General features: G+C 41.2%; 1 long non-coding RNA gene across 1 annotated transcript; it reads left to right on the top strand.

Moving 5' to 3' along the window:
* The first annotated feature begins 3,648 nt into the window (after window positions 1-3,648).
* LOC121489269 lies at window positions 3,649-22,855 on the top strand. Its single transcript, XR_005987314.1, has 4 exons — window positions 3,649-3,781; window positions 15,319-15,341; window positions 17,261-17,319; window positions 22,680-22,855. It is a non-coding gene; the product is annotated as an uncharacterized LOC121489269 (long non-coding RNA).
* The last annotated feature ends 2,724 nt before the right edge of the window (window positions 22,856-25,579 follow it).

Here is a 25,579-nt window from a genome sequence, read left to right as displayed (position 1 = left end):
ATAAATATTACTGAGCAGTCACTTATGCCAGGCATGGTTCTAGACTCTGGGAACGTAGCAAGGAACAAGACAGACAAAATCCTTAAACTTATGGAAATGGATATATAGTAGGTCAGGTAGAAATAAGTGTTATAAAGAGAAAACAAACCAGGCTAAAGGGGAGTGGAGAGTGTTTTTGGGTAGGGGATATTAATTCATTATAGAGTGATCAGAGATGGTCTCTCTAACAGGATGACAGTTGGTTTTCTGGGTGAAACCATTTCTAGACAGAGGGTATAGCAGAAAGTAAGAACATGTTTTCTTTGACTCGATAACTATTGTTTAATAGGAAACTGAAGTCTCAAGGATGTTACTTTTATATATGTGGTCATGTCACATAAGTACTAAGGGGAAAAACTAAAACATGACTCCAGGTCTGTTGGCCTCAAAATTCCATGCCTTAGTCTCCCAAAATACCATTTGATTTACTCATCCTAACCAAAGAGTTACTCTTTAAAAGATTGGCAGAGCATGGGACTACCAGGAATTAATTGGTGCTGCTGTTAGTTCTATAATTTACTTTAGCCTTAGGCAAATTACAGACACTTGCTCTTCTCCAGAGCCTGTAAAATGGGGTTCAGGTAATTAACAACTCAGAACAACTGTTATAAGAACTAATTAGCTAGTGCTTACAAAATGCTTTGAACCCATAGCAATCAGTGTCTTCACTCTGGCGTCACACTTTCCTCCCCATTGAACCCTAGGTGCCTCCTCCCTGTCTCTCCCAGCTCCCATATCTGGTCCTTTTTAGATTTCCCTTTGCTGGCAAAACTAATCACCTAGCTGCTAAAACCAGAAGTCCAGGGGTCATCCCTAATTTCTTTTCCTTCACTGCATACATTCCCAAATCGGGTTCATTCTGCCTCCAGAATGCATCTTATACACACCCACATCGTTACAGCTTCAATACCACCAGTCTGTTTCAATCCACCATTCCCTCTCGCCTAGAAGATTGCAATAATTGGCTAATTGACCTCCTCCTTTACCATCTTGTTTCTCTCCGGTGCATTTCCCACACAAAAGCCAAGAGCAATGTCTGAAAAGCCTTTCCTGATTTAAACGTGTGAAGTCCCACATCCCAGGAAACTCCTCCATTCTGGGCAAAAAAGGGACAACTGCTTACCTTCTCCATGGCCTGTATGGCCTCACTAATATTTAGGGCTCCTGACTCATGATGTCATCTCTTGCCACTGTCCCCTCAATCACTACCCCCTTTGCACAATGGCCTTTGTCTGGTTATGGATGTCCTAACCCCTTCCATTCTCAGGCCTTGATGGTTGTACCTGCCTTTCCCTTGGCCTGAAATGCTCTTCCCATGGCTGCATTTTTCTTATCACTTAAGGCTCAGCCAGAAAGGCCTTCCCTGATGCAAGTTAATTCAATGGTTCCTATCTACTATTCTCTTAGAGCATTCTTCTACTTCCTTCCTAGCACTTACCATTAGTCTTGATTCATTTTCCATTTAGCCATTTATTGTGTTTCCTACCATTAGAACATCAGAGGGCAAGGACCTTGTTGAGTGTTGTGTGTGGTATCCCCCAGCACACAGCTCATAGCCAGTGCTCTGAAAATATTTGCTGAACCAAAATTTTAAGTCTTGAGCCTCGCCTCTACCAAACAACAGGTGGACCTATGGCCCTGTAGGGACAGAGATTAAGATCTTACAAACACCAGAACATCTGGTTGACCCAGCTCCTTCTCAACCCCCAACCCTGCCAGTGACTAAGGCCTGACCTCAAAAGGACTCAAATTCTGATTTCTTGGAGGCCTAGAGAGGTTAAAGGACTTGCCCGAAGTTACACACTCAGTTTACATTTAACATAGGCAGGGTTAAAACTAGTATTTCCTGATTCCCTACCAACTGAATTCTAATTTCTAAGAATCTTAGCGCAGGAATAAAACTCCAGACCCTATTTGCTTTAGCCCTTCCAATCAGACTCTGTCATCACCTCTATTTAAAAGACATCTGGAGCCAGAGAAATAAATGACTTTTCCAAGGTCACATTACTCTTGAAAAGGATTTTATTCTTAGACCACTCTCTCTCTAGTTTTTATTATTTATTTAAAGATTTCATTTTTAAGTGATCTCTACACCTAACTGTGGTGTCTAAATAGAATATCTCTCAGGGCGCCTGGGTGGCTTAGTTAAGCATCCAACTCTTGATTTCCTGCTCAGGTCATGATCCCAAGGTTGTGAGATTGAGCCCCTGGGCAATGAGACTGATTAAGATTCTCTGCCGCCCTTCACTCTGCCCCTCCCCCTCCTCTAAATACATACATACATACATACATACATAAGGTGTCCCATCGTTCGGATGGGGGCACCCAAATGTGGGGCAATGATCTGGTGGGAGCCCATGGTATGGGAGGTGAAAGAACTCACCTGAGACAGAAGAAAGGAGATAGAAGTTTAACGAATATATCACAAGGGAGTAGTGGGCAGGACAGCAGAGGAGAGGCTGTCTGCCATGAGACAGTAGGTAGGGGCGAGATTTAAAGGGGGGATGTAAGGAGGTCTGATGATGTATGGAAGTCTCCCTTTTCTGGTAACTGTGACTGGTTCTAAGTAGCCCATTGGTTAGTTAAAGCCTATGGATATATAGTCCTTTCTACATTCCATTACTCAAGCCTATTTGCCTAAAAGTGGCCTCTACACTAATGCGGGGCTTGAACTTATAACCCTGAGATCAAGAGTCACACATTCTACTGACTGAGCCAGCCAGGTGCCCCTTTGTCTCTATAGTTTTTAATCTTTTTTATTCTGGTCTTTGTACAACTATGCAATCAAGGATCTTTTCCATACTAAACAGGTTAGCAAATGGTATTTAAAAAATGAGGGAAAAAACTGGATGCAGGGATACATCAGGAGTGACAAATTATTTAAACAGATGCGATACTTCTGTTCCTGATTCATTAATTCATCCAACAAATATTTGAGCTCCTGCTACATGCCTTGAATTGTTCTGGACGTTGAGAACAAAGCATAAGACAGAGTCTCTGCCCCCCTAGATTTTACAATCTAGTATGGGAGGCAGATTATAACAAGTGAAAAGTGTAGTTTTATGCGTTCGGTGCATTGGGTAATGTGAGTCCTGTGAAGAAACGTAAAGCAGAATAAGGAGCGAGTGACAGGCGGGGAACATGGTTGTGTTAAAGAAGATGTTCAGGGAAAGACACTCCAGTAAGACGTCATTTGAGCAGTGATCAGAATTAAGGGCAGGGACAAGAGGAAGAATGTTCTAGGCCAGGGGGAACAGAAATGCAATGGCCCTGAGGCAGTGTAGGGCGTGGCACATTCAAGAGAATGCCCAGGGGCCCTGTGCTCGGAGGGAGAGAGCTGGACAGAGGAAGGCAAGGTCACACAGGTTGCTGGGCCCAGCTCCTGGTGGAAACTGCTCTTCAAAACGCCTCCTTTTTAAACGGACGCGTCTTTATCAAGCTAATATTTACAGAGCCAGGCCTTGGGGAGCGGGTGGTGTTGAAAGCCACTGTGTATGCGTGTTTCAATATGTTAACAAGTGCCACAGGATTTGCTTTTTCTTCCCCTAACTGCTTCTTGCTGTTAGAATGTTAATCTGGCTAAATCCATTCAGCTTCAGACGTTTGGAAATCAGTCACCTAGTGCCTGAGGCCGGAACAGGAGACCCACTTACACATCTCAAGCAAAGCAGGTGAGGGGAGGGCACTCCCTCGGATCCAGATCGGGGCAGAGACCGAAGCGATTGTTCAGCCAAAGTTTCAGGTTGGTTTCTAAAAATAAGGATCTGACTCATCCTTTCCTCAAGCCGAGAAAGCTTTATTCCTTTTCCCTCCGCAGCTCCTGGTTGGTTAACTCCTTTCTTAGCAGCTGCGTGGGCAGGTTGTCATAGGTGGTGTGGCAGGGAGGGAGAAAAGCGAACTGGCTCTGAAGTCAGATCTAAGTCAAATCCTCCCTCGCCGAGAGAGAGAGAGAGAGAGAGAGAGAGAGAGAGAGAGAGAGAGAGAGAGTTTTAACCAATTTACTTCTTTGAGTTTCAGCTTCCTCCTGTAAGAGGGGGGCATTAACACTGGATTCGTTTTGCTGCTGCTGCGTAACAACTCAGCACACATCTAGAGGATTGGAACAACACCCATTTATTACCTCACAGCCGTGCAGGTCAGAAGTCCCAGATGGCGTAACTGAGTCAGAGCCTCCCAGGCTGGAATCCGGTATCTCGGCTGTGCTCTCACCGAGAGCTCAGGCCCCCTTCTACGTGCATTCCTGTTCTTGGCAGAACTCAGTTCCTTGCAGGTAGTTGTCAGACTGAGGTCCCTGTTTCCTTGCTGGCTGTCAGCCCGGGGGTCCCCCTCAGCTCTCAGACTGCACACAGATTTCTCTTCCCGTGCCCTTGCATCTTCAAACCAGGGCCTGCGTATCAGGTCTTTCTCACATTTGGGGTGTCTGGGACTTCTGCTCTCAACCGTTTAAGTTGAAAAGCTTAAGCTCTGCTTTTCAGAGCTTGTGTATTTAGGTCAGGCCCACCCAAATAATCTCCATTTCTTAAGGTCACCTGTGCCATATAACATGCTATCATCCGCCAGAGTGAAAGCGCATCACATTCACAGGTGCCAGGGATCAGGGCAAGACACCTTTGAGGGTCATCTTAAAATCTTTGCCTACAACAAATGCCTTCCTCAGACAACTTCTTGAGAATTAGAGATAATGTATATGTGTAAAATAGTAGACAATTAACCTTGCCACTGTTACACATAAGGACCCCTTTGGAGGAAGGTACAGTATAGGTAAGTTTCTCAGCTGAGTGAATCAAGTATAAGACAAAACTATACTGTCTATGGTACATATTATTATCTTTCTCATATTTATAAATGTTAAAATAGTCCTTTGAACATAATAAGTGTCTTTATCAAGCTAATATTTACAGAGCCAGGCCTTGGAGAGAGGGTTGTGTTGAAAGCAACTGTGTATGTGTGTTTCAATATGTTAACAAGTGCCACGGGATTTGCTTTTTCTTCCCCTGCTTCTTGTGGTACTTTGAACATAATAAGTGATCTCTGTTTTTTTAGAGAAAGAAAACATGCTCTTGCTAGCAGGGGGATAAAGTGGTAAGGGGCAGAAGGAGAGAATCTTTTTTTTTTTTTTTTTTTTTAAGATTTTTAATTCATTTACTCATGAGAGACACCTCCCCCCACACACACACCCAGAGACACAGGCTCCATGCTGGGAGCCTGACACAGGACTGGATCCCCGGCCTCCAGGATCAGGCCCTGGGCTGAAGGTGGCGCTAAACCGCTGGGCCCCCCGGGCTGCCCAAGAGAGAATCTTAAGCAGACTCCCTGCTTGGGGAAGAGCCTGACCCAGGACGCAGGGCTCAATCTCACAACCTGAGATCATGACCTGAGCTAAAATCAAGAGTTGAACGCTTAATCGACCGAGCCACCCGGGTGCTGCAAGTGATCTCTGTTTTAACTGGAGCATTGATTTGATGACTTGATTTGGAAATTCTATTTGATCTAATTTAACAAAGAGAGATTGAGTTTCTCCTTTTTCTTCTGAGTGAATTATATCTCTCTGCTTTATCAACTCATTTTGGCAAAGCTGTTACCCTTCCTCTTCCTTCTCATGTACTTTGTGGTGAGTTTATCGCCATAGGACCATAAGCTCAGGCTTTTATAGTATAGATACCAGCTGAATTCTGGGAGTTGGCTGAAGTCACTTTAAAATAGGGAAGGAGGGCAGCCCCGGTGGTGCAGCGGTTTAGTGCCGCCTGCAGCCTGGGGTGTGATCCTGGAGACCCGGGATCGAGTCCCGCATGGGGCTTCCTGCATGGGGCCTGCTTCTCCCTCTGCCTGTGTCTCTGCCTCTCTCTTGCTCTCTCTGAATGAATAAATAAATAAATCTTTAAAAATAAATAAATAAATAAAATAGGGAAGGAATGGCCTCTGCACATCACATCCACAATGAATTCATTTCAGCTATGACTATTTTGGTTGACTATATTAAAGACAACCAAGGCATGGTTTTCACACTGATGACATCACATAGTTTTCACACCATGACATCATAAGGCACAAGGCAGCATCTTTTATAAAAAGCATAAGTCCTAGAGCCACACTGCTAGGGTTCAAATCCTGTCTCTGACATTTGCTTTCTATGTGGCCTTGGGCAAGTTACTTAATCTCTCTGTGCTTAGTTTTCTCATCTGTAAAACATCATTTACTTCATAGGGTTGTGGTGAAGATTGAATTAAATATTTATAAAGTGCTCACAACAGGGCCTGGTGCGGAGAAGTACTTACTATATGAAGTGTTTGTTAAGCAAATAAATTTGACCCATCTCCACTTTCATCAGAGCTACGAAGAAGTAGCAGAAGTGAGTCACTTAAAGGCTTCTTTCTTCTTCCCCGGCCTAACCTACTCTCTTATAAGAGTGGCACGGATTTTTCAAATTGTGTTTTATTTATTTACTTACCGAATTAGCAAAATTTGCATATCCCACAAAACTTAAAAGAATGCAAAAAAAGAGAAACAGTAAAAAGTTTTTCTTCTATCCTAGGTATCCACACACTGAGCTCCCTGAAGCAGAGCTAGGCTCTCATGTATCTTCCTGAGATAGTCGATACATAAACTATAGTATAAATGCTTCTATGATAATATGTCATACAGACATTTTTCAGATATGTTTTTAACACAGATGATAATACTGTATTCTGTGCAGAATCTTGCCATTCAGCAGTGTCTCATGGAGATCCTTCCATAAGGATCCTTAGCACATAAGGAGCTGCCTCATTCTTTTGATGACAGTAGAGTATTCCACTGGAAGGGTACACCATATTGATTCAACCAGTCTTCTATTTTACCAGTCCTCTGTTGAGTCCTCTGATGAACATTTCATTTTCAAACTTTTCTATTATAAATAATACTGTGATTAATACCTTTGTACATATGTCATTCTGCACATCAGATACACAGGATTTCTGAAGGATAAATTTCTAGACGTGGAATTGCTTGGCTAAAAAGTATGTGCAAAAAAAGCCTATGCAGTGTTGACATCTATTGCCAAGTTGTCTTCCATGGCAGTTGGACCAATTTAAATTCCTTTCTACAGTATATGAGTGCCTGTTTTCCCAGTCCTTTCACCAAAAGAATGTGTTATTCTAAAGTTTTTATTTTTCTTAATTTTTAAAAATTTTTAATTTTTTAAATTTATTCATGAGGACACAGAGAAAGGCAGAGGGAGAAGCTGGCTCCCTGCAGGGAGCCCAATGGGGGACTCAATCCCAGGACCCAGGGATCACGACCTGAGCCAAAGGCAGACACTCAACCACTGAACCACCCAGGCATCCCTAAAGTATTTATCTTTGCTATGGACTTTAAGCTTGGCTTTGATACTCTGGTATCAATATGGTCATTCACATTTACTAGCAAATATAGCAGCATTTAGGGACGTTCTTATTTATAGTCATGGTAGTGCAGATAAATGGACCTCTAGAAACCAGGATTCTTTAAATTAAAGGCTAAATCTGGCTTCTGTCCCATTCTCTGTGGTAACATGCTAGCTGTCAGTGCAATATTGCAAGGAATTTTTGAGGACATTCAGCTAAGAATGAAAATATCTGTTCTGGTTGCCTAGTGTGGATCCCCTAAGGTTCATGTGGGATTGGGACATGTAAATGGTAGAACATTTGCTATTTTTGATAATGGACTTCAGGCCCTCTTCTTCCAAAGATGGCTCTCAACAGATACAACAGAGCTCTTTGTGTTCAGAAGCTAGAGCAATGACAATACCAAATTGCTTGAGTATCACCTATCAATTGTGTGCAGAGTCAGGAAAATGCTGACGTCAGTGAATCTCTATCTGCATTCAACAATATGGCACCTCTAGGACTAACTCTTTCCTGCTGAGAAGCAGCATGTGTCTCTGCCCAGGAGGGGCCAGTGGCTGCAAATATAGTTAGCTAGTGAAAGACGTTTTCTTCCTTGGAATATTACTCAAAGCTACTCAATCCTGGTAATATTATACTGTACAATATTCATGTGATAATTAACAGTATGCAGTACTATAAAGGTGATTTTATATACCAAAATATGAGCAATTTTGTTAATTTGGGGACATAATTAGGGGGAAGGGAAACAACAAACCTAGATGAAACCACCTTTTTGGGGATCCCTGGGTGGCTCAGCGGTTTGGTGCCTGCCTTTGGCCCAGGGTGCGATCCTGGAGTCCCGGAATTGAGTCCCGCATCAGGCTCCTGGCATGGAGCCTGCTTCTCCCTCTGCCTGTATCTCTGCCTCTCTCTCTTTCTCTCTCTCTCTGTCTATCGTGAATAAATAAATAAAATCTTTAAAAAAAATCTTTTTTTTTTTAAGTAATAAGATTTGAATTAAAGATCTTACATATTAGAATTATGTACAGCCATAGTTTAGATCTTTTTGTACCTCAGCCTTGTCTGATAAGGACTTAGCAGTTTTTGGAAAATCTGTCTTTGAACTGAGATTCATATATTTGTTTTGAATCTCAGTCCAAGTTGGTTGGAAGTTTGCTAGAACTAGGTCTGAAAGTTTTTTCTTTCTTTTCCTTTATTTTCCAGTAAAAATGTGTTGATATTAATAAGGAGATTCCAATAAAGAAGAAAGTTGGGAACCACTGATCTAGAACTTTCTGATATTGGGCCTCTTCGTGAGGTAATAGTAGTGAAATCTAAAAGATTGATGTGCATGTATTTAAGGTAGAAAGCCATTGGTACCTGCTTAACATCTGGTGATGAGCAACTGCATTGGCTCAGGGGAGGTTTTGGGTGGCTATTCTTGCAGACACATTTATAACAATTGACCTCTCAATCTGACCCTACCATCCAGGGTAAGCTTTGAGTGGAGGATTCAGATAAGCCATTGTGGGGCTATTCAATCTATTTGAAAGGGTCTGTGCAACAGTTAAGTACTTCCTGTGAGGCTCTGTGTATTCTGGGAGGTTACTCTGACAGCACTTCCTTTTGAACACAGTTATAGTGTGTTGGTGGTGGAAGTAGCTACTACTCTGAAAGCAGACAGACTTTACCTTCCTATAGAAAAGGATCACTGGGATGTTGGCTTTGTCTGTTTTGCTGCTAACAAAGGTGGATCCTTGGAAGAAAGAGCAGATATCCTTGTAGCATCAGACTTGAAAGTCACTAGTGGTTGGATGGGAAGATTTCGATTTTATGATTTCTCTTGAGATTGTAGTTTTAAATGATGATAGCTATTATGAATTGTGATCAATCTATATAAAAGGACTACCCTGGACTCTTTCAAAAAAGCAGTCTAAACGAGGGACCCCAATGGTCCTCATACAACATTGGTTCATTTTAACCAGTGCATCTATTTAATCAACATAAAAATCTCACATCCTGCTTTAAGATTATTTGAAATTTTGAGATAAATTATGCATTGTCATTAAAAGTATATAAAGTCAATAATAATGTTAGAATATGGTATTAACAGCTACATGCCACCATTCCCTACTCGTACACTGCCCTCTGCTTGACCCACATGAGTCAGAGAAAAAAATACTCTCTGAATTTAGGAGCATTATTAACCAACCATAGAAACCACCCTGTATAGCTGTTAATCCTAAGTCTCACCAAATTGCTGACTCCTTATGTTGGCATGCTCTTATGACATAATGCTTTTCAAGGATATTTTGAAGATGGATTTCCTTTATCTCTGGTCTTTTGTGCAAACAAAATTTCAACTTGGCCTAGTTGTTTGTCACAGAGGACTCCTAAATCCCAAACTAATCCAGTGGTTCCAGCTTTTGGTGTTTCAGACATTCTCTGAAACAATTAGAGAATTCTTGGAAAAAACTTGTTTTCAGATAATGTTACTCAAAATGAAAATAGCCTTTCACCTGTTTCTAAAATTGGAAAAGCTATTCAGATTTTAACTTGAAAATGCAAAGAAACTCAGTTGGAGAAAAGTATGTCTCAACCAGACTAATAATTTATTTGCTTTTCAAGCTACCACAGAACGACAGATGGAACATTGCCCATCATGAGGAGAGAACACATCCAATCCATCTCTGAAATCCTTTTTTTATTTTTTAAGAGCACGAGAGAGCACCCACAAGTTGGGGGGGCGGCAGGTAGAAGGAGAGGGAGGAAGAATCTTGAGCAGGCTCTGCTCCATGCCTGGAGTGAAGCCTGACATGGGCCTCTGTCTCATGACCCTGAGGTCATGACCTGAGCCGAAATCAAGAGTCAGAGGTTTAACCCACTTAATCATCTAGGTGCCCCCAATCTCTGAAATCCTAACAATATCAGCAAATAATTCTACAGAGCTCATCATTTCTACTTCATTCATTCACTTCACCTGAAATAATAAAAAGCAATCTTATCCCCTGGTCTATTATCTGAAACAAGTCTAGAAAATGGAAAACCAACAACTACAGTTTCAATCTGTATCCATCAACATTGGGAACACCTTGCTAATAAGATTCAATTTTGTTATGTGATCTGATATTGCCTCTCTCTAAAGCACATGCTAACAATAAGCAATCCACATGTTCAGAGTGTTTGAGACACCACCACCCACAAAAGAAGGGACCTCAGAAACTATATTCCTTTTGTCCCCTTGGATCTGTTCAATTTGTTTCTTTGTAAAAATAAAAATGGACATTTCTGTCCAGTGACCATTATATGTTTAATTTGCCAGTCCCTCTTCACCCTGTGGCTAGCCAGGTTCTGCTGAAGGTGTTATGCACTTGAAAGAGGTGATTGCTTGACTACTACCCACCACAATTGAAAAAAACAGCCTGTACTCTAGTCTTACTTTCACCTGGGAGCCTGTTTTCTTACGGACAGAATTCTGAACACTGGACAGGTCTCCCTGATAATGCCACAGACTATTTAAACCTAAAATGTCAGTGCAATTACCACCTTCCATAATATGTTTTCCAACCAATGTCTACATGGCTGTGCTATTGCTCACACTCTTTCTTTTGTGGAATTTTCAATTTCCTTTTTGGAAATCACCAACTCTGGCTGAAGCCATTTTTGTCTTGGTGTATGAGAAGAGAGCATATTTTTGGAGGTGTCCTTTTCCTTTCCCAGAACTATGTTTCCGCTCTTCTCTTTCCTCCCCTCTGCCAAGTACAGTCATCCTGCCTCCCAGATCTAAGGGCTAGTCCACGTAGGAGGTGCCACAGTTCTTTCTCAGAAGTCTTAAAGTTATGAGTCATGCCCTTCCTGAGAGCTACACTTATCTCTTCATTAGCCATGTTTTCTTTTTTCTGAAGACTTAACCTGTACAGACAGTTTTCTACGTGAAGTCACTCTGGGTCCCTGTACTCTACTACACACGAGATACACACGCCAGTTTATACCCGGATCTCAAGTATAGATCAAGTATAGATCTCAAGTATATATATACCCGGATCTCCTTTTTTTATGATCGCATGTCCTTCTCACCTCAACTTCTGCTCTGATTTTTTTAAGGATTTATTTATTTAATTTTTAGTGATAGGGAGAGGGGCATGGGGAGAGGGAGAAAGAGTCTTAAGCAGACTCTGTACTGAGCACAAGCCTGATGCAGGGCTAGATCTCCACCCTGAGATCACCACCTATGCTAAAACCAACCAAACCAAAGAGTCAGACACTTAACCAAGTACACCACCCAGGCACTCTCTGATCTTTATAAGTCTTTTTTTTTTTTTTTTTTTTTATTTATTTATGATAGTCACAGAGAGAGAGAGAGAGAGGCAGAGACACAGGCAGAGTGAGAAACAGGCTCCATGCACCAGGAGCCTGACGTGGGATTCGATCCCGGGTCTCCAGGATCGCGCCCTGAGTCAAAGGCAGGCGCCAAACCGCTGCGCCACCCAGGGATCCCTATAAGTCTTTGAAAATATATTTCTTAGGATTTTAGAGTTCTCTCATTTAGAAATTTTGCTATCGGATGCATCACCCTTGTAGAACCATGGTAGTTTGATAGCAGTGGGCAATATAAGTGTTGAAGAATTTATGGTGGTCCATGGAAATCAGATCATGAACTCATAAAGGGAAAGCTTTGTTGGAAAAATCTCAGTCTCTACCTCTGTGATGGTTATGGATTTTATGATAGAAGTAGAAGTAAAAGTTTCTGAAAATTCCACAGAAAAAGGCTACTATTCTCACAAAGAGAGAAACAATATAGAGCTCTCAAGAACACTGATGATTAAAGGAATAGTAAAAAAAATGCCATAGGAAAAGCAGCAATCCCTCCAGAAAAGTGACTGTAGGTATTCAAGGTTATGAAAACCACAATTTGTAAAAGAAAGTACACCCAGAAAATACAAATAAGCGATATATTCCTGAGATGTTTTATCTATTGGTGGTTTATCTCTTTCATTAGATCAAAAATATTGTCATATCAAGTATCTCAGGTAGTCAAAATGTCAAAAAATAAGCATTTTGTGCAACAGCTATTAACTCTACTTATTATATTATGCTACCACTGATGTGGTAACCATATTGCTGAATTTAGGGATCAGCAGTGAGATATTCAGAATAAAAAATATTGAGTTACAAATTAGTTTGCACTGCTTTTATTTTGAGAAACTTTTTTCTATTTAGATTCTTTCATGTGTAAGAAGAAAAATTGGAAACTTTCCCATCTTGGTATGTCCCAATTAATGAACCATATTAGAAACAGAATTTCAAAAAACATTCATTCATTCATTCTTTCAATAAACAGGCAGTGAGTACGTATTTGGCTCATGCCAGGCACTGTTCTAGGCACTGGGGTTACAGATGAAGTGGGAACAGACCTTGCCATTGAGGGCCACAGTCTAATGAAAATAGATAAGCAAACAAAAAAAATTGGGGCAAAACAGAGGACTGTAGTTAATTCTTACTAAATGTATCAGAGTAGATGATTTTTGAGCTGTCTTCAAGGATGATAAACAGTTTGCTTGACGGGCAAGAGAAGAAAGGGTACTCCAGGCAGAAGGAACAGGATTTGCAATGATACCAGAGTGTAAGAAAGAGCATAGCAAGAACAGGCAACAATAGTTGCTTAATGTGGCTGGATCCCGGGGGATCTCTGGGAGATGAGACTGGAGGGGCAGGCAGGGTCCAGACCATGGAAGGTCTTGACCCCTGCTAGGGAATTTAGGCTTTATCAAAGTCAGGAGAAACGGAAGGGTTTTAAGTAAGGAAGTGAAACGGTCAGATTCACATTTTAGGAAGATGGCTTTGGTGGCAATGTAGTTGGAGTAAATGGGGCAGGATTGGAGACCAGTGATTAGGAGGTTACTACAAGGGTTTGGGCAAGAATGATGATTACTCACATATATTGAGTGTTAATCATGTGTCAAGCACTTGACATGTTAACTAATATATTTTTATTTTTTTTAGATAGGGAAGGGATGGGCAGAGGGAGAGAGAGACAGAGAGAGAGAGAATATCTTAAGCAGGCTCCATGCCCAGTGCAGAGCCTAACATGGGGCTCTATCTCAAAACCCTGAGATCATGACCTGAGCCAAAATCTGGAGTTGGATGCTTAACCAACTGAGCCACCCAGGTGCCCCTTTATGTTATCTCATTTAATCCTCACATTGATCCTATAAGGTAATATATTAGGATGGGTTAGGTTATGCTGTGACAAGAAACAACCCCAAGGGATGCCTGGGTGGTTCAGTTGGTTAAGCGTCAGACTCTTGATTTTGACTCAGGTCATGATCTCAGGGTTTTTGCGATTGAGTCCCACATCAGGCCCCATGCTCAGTGTGGAGTCTGCTTGAGATGATCTCTCCTCCCTCTGTCCCTTGCCTCCTCCCACTGTACCCCACTCTCTCTTTCTCTCTCTCTAAATAATTTTTTTTAAAGAAACAACCCCCAAATAATTAATCAACATTATTTAAAACAATAAAAATAATTATTTGCTCATGCCACATGTCCCATGTAGGTTGGCCAGGGGGCAATGCTCCTCATAGTCACAAAAAACCCAGAGTAAAGGGAGTTTTATTTCAATACATACCTTATAACTTCAAGACAGGATCATCATAGCAGTGGGAAGTGAATGTGGCTTATTGTCTCTGGGCTCAGAAAGCTTCTGCCCAAGTGTCACAGAGCCATAGTCAACTCCATAGTCAACTCCTTTCCAGGGAGGCAAGGAAGTGCAATCCTACCATGTGCTCAAAAGGAGAATCAGGAGTATTTATTTATTTATTTATTTATTTTAAAGATTTATTTATTTTAGAGAGAGAGAAGGGTGTGCATGGGTGGAGAGAGTGACAGAGAAAGAGAAGCAGACTGCTTACCAAGCACAGAGCATGATCTGAGGCTCAATCCCCAAACCCTGAGACCATGATGTAGGCCCAAATCAAGAGTCAGATGCTTAATTGACTAAGCCACCCAGGCGCCTCAAGAATCAGGAATATTTAGACACTAGCACTAGCTACTCTCATATCCTAGTTCTGAGTAGGAAGTAAAACCACACATTTCTGATCTCCTTTTAATGTGACTGTGTGACCTAATGTAGCCAATGAAATGGTGGAAGCTTTCAGAATTAGTGGTCTTTAAGAACTAAGAACTAGAATATAATTTGTCAGATTCTTGGCTTTTCCTCTGCCATGGTGACTGGCAGTATTCCAAATGGTGGTGCTTCTTTAGTCTGGATTCCAGAATAACAATAGATAGCAGAGCCCCATTGACTTCCAGTGGGCATGTAATATGAGGTGCAGTTGTTGGTCACTGAGGTTTGAAGGATATTTGTAACTGTAGCATTCTTAAAAGTCTCCACAAATAATTTTTTTTTAAATTATTATTCCCATTTTACAGATCAAGAAACTGAGATACAGAAAAGTCAAAGAATGTGCCCAAAGTTGCACCTAATAGATGGCGTAAAGCCAAAATTCAAACCCAGGCAATCTGAGTCCTGAAACTGAGCTTCAAACTAGAGCTAGCAAGAGCCTGACTTAAAGCAGCAACAGTGGAGATGAACAGTGGGACTAGTTTAATGACATTTAAAAAGTAGTATCAAGATCTCCTGGATGATGATACCAGGATGGGGGAAAAACAGGTGTCTAGAATGATTCCGTTTTCTGACGTGGAAAAGGAAAGAGATGGTGACCAGTAATTCAAATGGAGAAGAGAGTGGAGTGAGAAGGTGTTAAATCTGGAATTAGACTCTTTTAGCACTTCAAAGCGGTCATGCCATTGTCTTTTGTTCCCTCTGGTTTCTCAAGCAGTTTGATTATTTCCACATATTGTTGCCCTATATGTTATGTGTTATTTTTCTCTGACTGCTTTCTAATTTTTCTCTTTATTTTTTTTTTTTATTTTCCAGCAATCTGACAATGGTGGACCTAGGTATGTTTTTCTTCATATTTATATTGCCTAGGGCTCACTTTTTGGATTTGTGAAGTTGATATTTTCATCAGATTTGTGATGTTGACCATTATTTCTTTGATTATTTTCTGTCCTATTCTTACTGTCTTCTCCTTTGGGACACCAATTACATCATGTCTGATACTGTACCACAGGTCTCTGAGGATCTATTCATTTTATTCAGGGTTTTTTTTTCTGTTCTTCACATTGTATAATTTTTATCAATTGAACGTTATTTTTTTTTTAAGATTTTATTTATTTACTTATTCATGAGAGACAGAGAGGAAGAGACACAGGCAGAGGGAGAAGCAGGCTCCATGCAGGGAGCCCAATGTGGGACTCGATCCCTGGTTCCCAGGATCATACCCTGGGCCAAAGGTGGTGCTAAACTGCTGGGCCACCAAGGCTGCCCTCAATTGAACTTTAGAGGATTCTTCTGGAATTTTCCTTCTCCTGTTAAAACCCTTAGAGAATTTTGTTATTTATTTATTTATTATTTTTATTATTTTTTTAATATTTTATTTTATTTATTAATTAGAGACACACAGAGAGAGATACACACAGGCAGAAGGAGAAACAGGGTCCCTGCAGGGAGCCTGATGTGGGACTCAATCCCGGGACCCCAGGATCATGACTTGAGCCAAAGTCAGATCAACCACTGAGCCACCCAGGGGCCCCAAGAATTTTGTTATTTTATTTTGAAAGTTTCAAGAATTTGCATTTGCTTATTTTTGTATAGTTTATATTTTTCTTCTGAGATTCCTTATCCCCTATTTATTTACTCATTAAGATCACACTTTCCTTTATTTTGAACACATTTGCCTTTAATTCTTTGAAAATACAATAGCTGCCTTAATGTCTTTGTTTACTAAATCTAGTATCTGAGTAATTTTAGGGTCAGTTTCTAATGTCTACTTTTGTTTTCTTATTTTTGCGCTTGTATAATAATTTTTCATGGTAATACCAGAGGATAAAGGTGATAAATTATAGAAATTTTAGACTCTGGATTCTGTTGTCTTCCTTTGAAAAATTTTAGTTTTTGTTCTAGTAGGCAGTTAATCATTGGTTGCTCACTTTGAACTTATGCAGATTTTTCTTTTTTCTTTTTTTTCCCACTTTGTTAGGGTAGATCTTCAGAAAAGCTCCTCTAATTTAGTGTCCTCAATCTTCAAACCATTTCCCCTGTGGATCTTGTCAAGGCTTAGTTTTAGGCATAACTAGGGCAGACCTAGGACAATAGGTCTTCCTCCAAGACAGTGACTCTTGAACTGTAGCATATATCAGAATCATCTAAAGAGCTTGTTAAAACACATTTCTGGGCTCCTTCCTCCAAGTGTCTGATCCAGTAGATCAGAGGTGGGGCCTCAGAATTTGCATTTCCAGCATCATGTCTAACAAACTTTCAGGTGCTGCTGCTGGTGGTTGAGGAACAATTATCCAAGAACTATTGCTCTAGAATATGGTCCTTATTTTTAAAACATGTTTTTTCTAGTGTCCTAGCTGGATGCCTAAGGTATTATTAACAAAATATTAATATGGCTTTCCAGTTAGGCTGAGCCAAAACTCTGATCACCTCTATTACTGCTTGAACTCTAATATCCCTGCTCACTCTTCAACCCCATAGAAGTCGGAAGAGGTTATACAAAATCATAAAAGTGGAGGATCAAAGATAGAATCTTGGGGGCACTGCCAATTTTTCATGGGTGGATGAAAGAGGCATATAAGGAGTGATCCAAGAGGCAGAAGAGCCCTATCCTGGAAGTCAATGGAGAAGAATTCTAAAAAAATATCTTGAATTCTTACTGTGTCTCCTCCATGTGCTAAGAGGTTCACAGAAAAAAAAAATTAATATATTTCAAGCAACCCAATAATATAGTACTATTATCAATCCCATTTTATAGATGAGGATGAAGATGAAGAACCTGACCGGTTAAGTAACTTCCATGATGTCGTGCAGCTGGTAAGTGGCAAAACAGGACTTGAATCCGGGAATTCGGGCTCCAATACTCAAAATCCCCACAATGTGCTGCCTCATTCCAAAAATAGGAGACTATGACAAATGCCATCAGGCTGCCCAGGACAGAAAAGTGCCCATGGGATTAGGTACTAGGGCCACCAATGAGCTCAGCAAGAGCTCACTGTAGTAAACAGTAGGTGCTAATTAACTGTTCAATTTTATCAGTTCCTGGGCTTAACCCTTTGTTTGAGCCAGCAGAGTACCACACACGTGGCATCTCCCAGCCCCTGCTTGCCTTATCTTCCTCCTCAGAAACCTGGAACAGGTTTCTGCTCAGCAAGAGGAAACTCACTCCCCAACTGCGTTCAGGGAAGGGAAGATCTGTGCTTCAAGCTCCTAGGGGAGTGAAGAGAAGTGGGAGGTAACTACTTATAACTCACTAACTGTGCCCAGGCACAGATTTACATGCATTGGAACATATCATCAACTCAATTACCTATGCTCAGATTAGCCTTAGCAAGTCTTTAAGCTCTCACAGCTGTCTTCAGGTGTTCAGGGGATTATTATGGGGAGATGTTGATCAGCTGTTCTCCATGGCTCCTGGGGGCAGAACAAAAGAAAAGAGGCTTAAATGTCAGCAAGGGATTTAGATGTAAGTGAGAACTCTGTGAGGCAGGGAGGTCCTGTGTACCCAAGCAAGGGTTTCCAGCCTTTCTGTCGTATTTAGCCTAAATATTCCCTTCCCCACCACACTACCTCTTCCTTTGTTTTCTGACAAAAGAGACAAAAACAATAACAGCAAGTTCTTATGTAGTTCTTACTTCATGTCAGGCACCGTTATGGAGGTTTTTACTCATAGTCACTCTTCCAATATTCACCACAACATGATGAGATAAGTACTATTGCTGTCCCCATTTTATAGATATGAAAACTGAGATATAGGGTGAATAACTTGCCAAAGGTCACACAGCCAATACATGGTAGAGCCAATATTTGAAGCTTTATCCCTAAGTCCACTCTCTGAACCACTACCCTGTACTGTTAATCTGTATGTGTGGCACTAGAACAGAATTTAATATCAGGCAAAATAAGGGAGAAATTCTAGCTGGCAATTTGGCATGGAGGCTGTTGCAGATTGTTACAAAATGACCCTAAGTGATCCACGCCTCCTTGAATTTATGCCTATGTATAGTCCTCTTCCACACTGAATCTGTGCCATTCCAGTGACTGGCTTGGCCAACAGCATGTGATGGAAACAACTTTCTGGGACTTCATACTCAGGCCTTAAGAGGTCTGGAGCTTCTACTTTCTCTGTCAGAACCCAGCTGCCTTGTAAAGGACACTCTGTCTACATGTAGAGAGGACACATGTAGAGAGAAGACTTGGAGGCTGAGAGGCCATGTGGAGAACAACAGAGGCACCTCAGCTAAGAGCCAGAACCAAAGTGGTAAATGAAGCCATCTTAGATCCTCCACTCCCAGCTGGATTGTCCCAGGAGACACCACACAGGCCAAGATGGGGTGAACTTGCTGAGCCCTGCACAAATCCTAACTCTAAAAGGGTTGTGTGTTTTTTTTTTTTAAAGACTTTATTTATTTATTTATTTATTTATTTTTTTATTTAGGAGGGATTGAGAGCACAGTGAGAGAAAGAGCATGAGTGGGGGTGGGGGGCAACAGAGGGAGAAGGAAAAGCAGGCCCCCAGCTGATCAGGGAGGCTGATGATGCGGGGCTCCATCCCAGGACCCCAGGACCATGACCTGAGCCGAAGGCAGACACTTAACCAATTTAGCCATCCAGGAGCCTCAAGGGTTATGGTTTTAAGTCACTATTTCCTTTTTATTGTGGTGAAATACACATAACATAAAATTTATAATTGTAACCATTTTTAAGGGTATAGTTCTATGGCACTAAGTGGATTTGCATTGATGTGCCATCATTACACCATCCCATCTATCTCCAGGAATTTTTAATCATCTCAGACTGAAACTCTGTCCCCATCAAACACTGTTCCTTCCAGCCCCTGGTAACCACTATCCTACTTTCTGTCTCTATGAATTTAAGTCAATAGGTTCTAAGGTAGCACCATATAACTTCATAGAGATGCTGACAGATTTAATAATCTGCTTTTAGAACATATTAATGTGTTTCTTAGTTTATTAAATACCAGAGAGTTATATAAGTATCAGGAACCCTCCCAGAGCTTCAGTTTGCTGTGTCATTTGTACCTGTAATTCTAATGGTGTCGTGGCCTATAGTGTTACAGGTAAAATTATAATTATACCTAACATTTACTTTGAAGTTGAGAAGGCAGTTTCACACTTAATGTATCACTTGTCTTTCACAATAGCCTTGGAGGTAGAATTAATTTTTTCCCTTTTATAGATCAGGAGATTGAGGATCAAAGGTTTTAAGTGATTTGGTCAAGGTCATAGCACTGATAGAACAGGTTGGTCTGCAACCATTTTTTGATCACGCCTGCTGGGTAAGGGAGATGGGGGGCGAGGTATCCAAAAGATAATTCAGCAGTTTGAAAAAGGAGACACAAGCCTGTTCCTCAAACCACAGCTGCTTGCCTAGGACACACCCATGGATATGCCCACAGGAGAATCCTTTGATCATGCTGACTACCAACCAAGATGGCACCCAATGAAATGTTTTATAGGGTGTGGCTGGGTCTATTTTAAGAAACAAATATGTTCGGCTGTAGTTTGGGCAGGAATAGCATGACGAGGCAAGCCAGGGACATCCCCATTGAGTAAAGCCACAGAATCATGCCCATTCATAAATCAATTCAGTGGGTCACAAACAATATATTTTTTAAATAAAATAGAACAGAATTCATTGAAGTAGTAAGGGCAAGTATTTTTCTGAGGAATTTATTTCAGTAATATTATATACATATTCTTGTATCTTCGTAGTCATGTTATTTGGGATTTGGGTCACAATATCAAATCTATTTCCTACCATGGTGTGAATGCTTGAAAACCACTGCCCTACCCCAATTCTTCCTCAAAGTTCAGAAGCATTCTGCAGTCTCTAGTGGAAGTATAGCCCGCCTACCTGCACTGGCCTTGTGCAAACAGTAGAAAAGAGACAGATGCCATTTTAGCACAAGGACAACACTCCAGAGGCTGGTTTGGAACGGCTGAAATTGTCATTTGTAAAATTTTGCTCAAGTGCCCAAGGTGATTTTATGCCATGGAGATGTAGTGATAGGATTCTAAAAGCAATGGATTAGTCAGGGAAACCGAGCTTCTACCCCCTTGTTCTCCTTCAAACACCTATAATTCCTTGAGATTTTCTCGGCTTCATTCCCTCATCTCTAGCAAGAGGAATGATCAGACCAAATTATCTTTGGGGAAAGTTTTCAACCAAGAGAAGGAGTGCTGATAAGATTTAGGCTACTGTCTACTCATTTTCCCAAGGGGATAGGGAATGCAGACGGAAAGTCTGTCTCTCTTTTTTTTTAAAAGTGAGTCCAGTTTTTTGTTTATATGTTTCCCAACATGGATAAGGATAGACAAACACTCTTTGAAAGATAACTAATGTACATTTCTGGTTTGAGGCTGAAGACTTACCTTGAGTACCCCATCCAGGTCCAGGTGTCTACAATCGTGAAACTTACATCATTTTAGTTTCATGAATTAAACAATAAACTATAATTGTCTAGGTCCAGGGTATGATGGTAAAGTCACAGCATCTCGGTCACATATGAAATTTCCTCCCTGTTATTAAGCCATGTGCATAAGAAGGCAGTTGAAATTCCTTAAGAGGTAAAAGCACATGAGTGTGGTGATTCTTTCCCCTGAGCTGAGAAAACATGAATTTCTTGGTGGCTGGATTTTGATCCTAGAGACGATACTGAGGGAGGGCCTGGGTCAGTGACCACTGGAAGTTCCTGGACGTTAAGAAAGGCTCCATAGCAGAAAAGAAAGCCCAGACATTGCCAACAACCATTGTATAAAAAGAAAAATGAGTCGTTGAGTCTCAGCAATAATGACTCTGCTTCTGCCAGTGTCAGCAGGGAGACAGGTGCAGAGAGCTCTGAAGAGCCCTTCCAAACCCTTACACGTGACCCAAAAAACGCCCCAGAAGCCCAAGCTCCTTGACATGCTGAGCTGAATCTGGAGTGTTTCCAGCTATATTCAAATGGGTCTGGGAATGACATGGGAACTTAGCAGCTTTGTTTGCAACTTAGGAGTAGAAATTGTTTTTCATCAAACAGAAAATATCCTTGTCTATTTGAATTTCAAACAACGTAATGCTGTTTGGGGACTGCTATAAGAAAATTCATTCTCATTGGGGAAACTCCACATCTTTGTACAATTTAGGGAGAGAATAAAGGAATTGTTCAAACTGCTTCATTTCTATTTTCTCATGGTATAGAGAAGTTTATGTGATTTAATGCCTCTTTTTCATGATAATTTTTGAAGAATATATTCAAACAAGATGCCATTTAGTAGACTTGAATATTGCCTAACTCTCTGGAATGACAAAAAGCACAGATCGGCACAAATCGAAGAGGAAAGTAAGAAAAGATTTATTCAAGGGCAGTGAATTATATTATTAGGCCAGTGACTCCCTTCCACCCACCCCCCCAAACTAACCCCATGCCCAGCTTATCTGAGTAAACCAAAGGAAATTTAATCTTAGCCTCTACTATATATTCAGTACATTCCAGCTGACATTTCAGACCCTGTTAGAAATCTGGTTGGCTTCCAAGCACATGCAATACTAGAATGAAGAAATAGTATAGATAGCTATCTCATTTTTCTTTCTCTCTGAAACATTGACAATGATTCTTTGTAGAATGTCTCAGGACATTCAAGGAAGTTATCCATAAACATTTTGCAGAAATCTGTCAAGAGCTGATTATTGCAATTTATATTATATGGATACTTCATTCCACAGGCTTCATGCGTTGCAAGATTAAAACATGCAGGGAAGACAATGGAGGCTATAGGCTGCCAAACACATGAACAACCAGTAGTCAAGAGGCAGGTTTGAAGTGTGGTATTTTCAGCTTGAGAGGACAGAATGGTGACCTTAGATGACACAGGCAAAACCACCAGACACACACCAATCCCTTCCCAAACACACCACACATTAACCAATAAAATGGGCGAAACCGGTAACTCCATCTGGTTCCTCAGAAATCCTTACAAATGTGCCAGTTTCTGTGGGATATGCCACATGAGAGTTCCCTGCTGGGCAAATAGGAGTATCACAGACACTTGAAATTCATACATAAACTCCAAGCCTATATTTCAGCAACTTAGTTTTCCTCCTCCATTAGCAGTTGCAACCAATGCCTCCACTGTAGGCAGGACTCCACCCTCATCCCTGTCCCCATCCTACAGAGTCATGAAGTGTGTGAATAAAGATGCCAAGGCTAGTGGCCCAGTCCCAAACTGAATGATCGCCCTTTGGAAAGTGAACCCTGGAGTGCAATAAGAAGGCTTCGCTGCAGCATCACACAGCACGGCAAGTTTGCCTGCTTCTCAGAATCAACAAACCACGGCAATGTGAGATGTTTTACTTGGTAAGTCTCAAGTCCTTTTACTGTGTGGGAGAGACATCTAGATCATTTCATTCTACTTGCTATAGTGTTTTGGTTTTTTTTTTTTTTTTAAAGGTTTTATTTTTAAATAATCTCCATACCCAACTAGAGGCTCAAACCCATGGCCCTGAGATGGAGGGTCACATGCTCCACTAAGTGAGCCAACCAGGCACCCAGGTACATAAGAGTTTTTATTTGGGCTCTTACCTGTGGCCACCTACTCTTTCTCCCAGAAATAGTAGACCAGTCTTGCCATGTCTCTTAATCACCACAGTAGCCTCGTGTTTGCAAAAGACAAAAGAATACTAGGTTAAAGTCTCATACTCTTCAACAAAGGTGATGACATTTTCTTTCATAACACTGCACTCTTCATGTCAATCTTAATTAAGCTATTTGCTTAGGTTAAAATGATATGAAGTACACTTAAAAGCATTTCTGGATGCACACATTTAAAGTAAGCATTATATATATGCTTATACACACACATACATAAAATCAAAGCAACCATTTTTTTAAAAAGTAAATTCCTTTTGAGAGCCATAATTTCAACTAGTCACCATGATTGTGCGAATCCATCTTTTTTTCAGAGACGATCATTTAAATGACTAAAGGTACTCAGTCTGTCATGCCATAAAAATACATTTATAATTGAATATCTCCCTACAGACAATAGTGTGCTAATGGTTCCCATAGAAATGCAAAGCCCAAAAATGCATTGATGTTCTTTTCCTCACCTCTGTTGAACTTGCCTTTCATTACTGGGTGAAGAGAGATCACGCTTTCATTTGGTCAGGCATTTGAGAGATGCTGCAACTAGGTTTCTGTTCATAGCAAACTCTACGTGGGAATAGTATATCGTTCAAAAAGTATGCACCTATTATTGCCTCATGATCCCCACAACATCCTTGAGGCTGAGCAGAGCAGGAGTGATTTTTCTGTTGACAGATGGGAAACTGAAGCCTGTAGAGGTTTAAGTTACTTGCTTGAGGCTACGGCACACATCAAGTCACAAACTAGGATTCAAACCCAGACCTTCTGAGCCCTAATTCACACTGTTTTCTTTTCTCTGTGCTTAAACAACAACAACAACAACAACAACAACAACAACACACACAGAAAGAAAGAGAGAAAGAAAGAAAGAAAGAAAGAGAAAGAAAGAAAGAAAGAAAGAAAGAAGAAAGAAAGAAAGAAGAAAGAAAGAAAGAAAGAAAGAAAGAAAGAAAGAAAGAAAGAAAGAAAGAAAGAAAGAAAGAAAGAAGAAAGAAAGACTGGTACTTTTAAGCCAGGTTAAAAATCTCACTTGCTTGGTTCCCCCTTTAAAATCTTAAAACATGGGATCCCTGGGTGGCGCAGCGGTTTGGCGCCTGCCTTTGGCCCAGGGCGCGATCCTGGAGACGCGGGATCGAATCCCACACCGGGCTCCCGGTGCATGGAGCCTGCTTCTCCCTCTGCCTGTGTCTCTGCCTCTCTCTCTCTCTCTCTCTCTCTCTCTCTCTCTGTGTGACTATCATAAATAAAAATTTAAAAAATAAAATAAAATAAAATCTTAAAACAGGGCAGTCCAGGTGGCTCAGCGGTTTAGCGCCGCCTTCAGCCCAGGGCCTGATCCTGGAGACCTGGGATTGAGTCCCACGTCAGGCTCCCTGCATGGAGCCTGCTTCTCCCCCTGCCTGTGTCTCTGCCCCTCTCTCTATCTCTGTGTCTCTCATGAATAAATAAATCTTAGAAAAATAAAATAAAATCTGAAAACAATAAATAGCTCACCAGGTGAATTTGACATATATGACACCTCCACATTACAACCTCTGGACACTCAACCAGAGGACTGGCAGTCTATGCACTGAATGACCAGGATGGAGTATATGGGAGACAGTTTTATGGTCAGGCACCAGCTGGCCTGTGTGCATCCGTAGAGAAGTTTCAAAGCTCTACAGTGGGGCTGCAGCCACCAAATGTCCCCCTGCTCCCCATCTACCTCATGGTTCCCGGTCATTCTGGTCTGCTCCCTCATTCTCTAGCACAGCACAAGAGTGGGGGAGAAAATAGCACTGGAAAGAGTTGGTACTGGGTGAAGGGTTGGCATAGCTGCTTGTAGATACTTGAGGTGGGGAGAGAAATAGAAGATGGGAGATTGGCCACAATTCTTGGAACCTTCCTTAAGGGAGGGTGATATGAAAGCTTTTGCACAAAGTAGCAGAACATGAAGTGCTGGTCCTGGTTCCCCAAACTATAGTCAGTGAGTTAGGGAAGAAGTTAGAGAGGCCATCAAGTCCAGCCTTCATTCATTCATTCTTCTGTACATTCCACAAATAATCACTGAACATCTATACTGCTGAGGATATAGCAGAGAACAAAGCAAAGACCCTGCCAGCATGGAGTTTACATTTTCCTGGGGCTAAGAAACATTAAGCAAATAAATAAATAGCACATCAGCTATGATAAATGCTGTGGAGAACAGAAAAGCAAGGTAAGAAGAAGATGGACCCTTGGGGGGTAGGAGAGCCAGGAGGTACTATCTTATATATGTTGGTTAGGGACTGATAATGACATTTGAACAGAAACTTGAAGAAGCCATGGGGATATCTGATGGAAGAAAGGACACAAGTGCAAAGACTCTGCTACAGAGAATGAATGGCATGTTTAAGGACCAGCTCGGATGCTAGTGGGGTTGCTAGCATGGCATAAGGGGGAAAATTGTAG

This window comes from Vulpes lagopus, chromosome 4, assembly GCF_018345385.1.
Source record: "Vulpes lagopus strain Blue_001 chromosome 4, ASM1834538v1, whole genome shotgun sequence".
NCBI lineage: Eukaryota > Metazoa > Chordata > Mammalia > Carnivora > Canidae > Vulpes > Vulpes lagopus.
The sequence above is the reverse complement of the archived record's forward strand: the minus strand, read 5'-3'. Positions and strand labels throughout refer to the sequence as shown.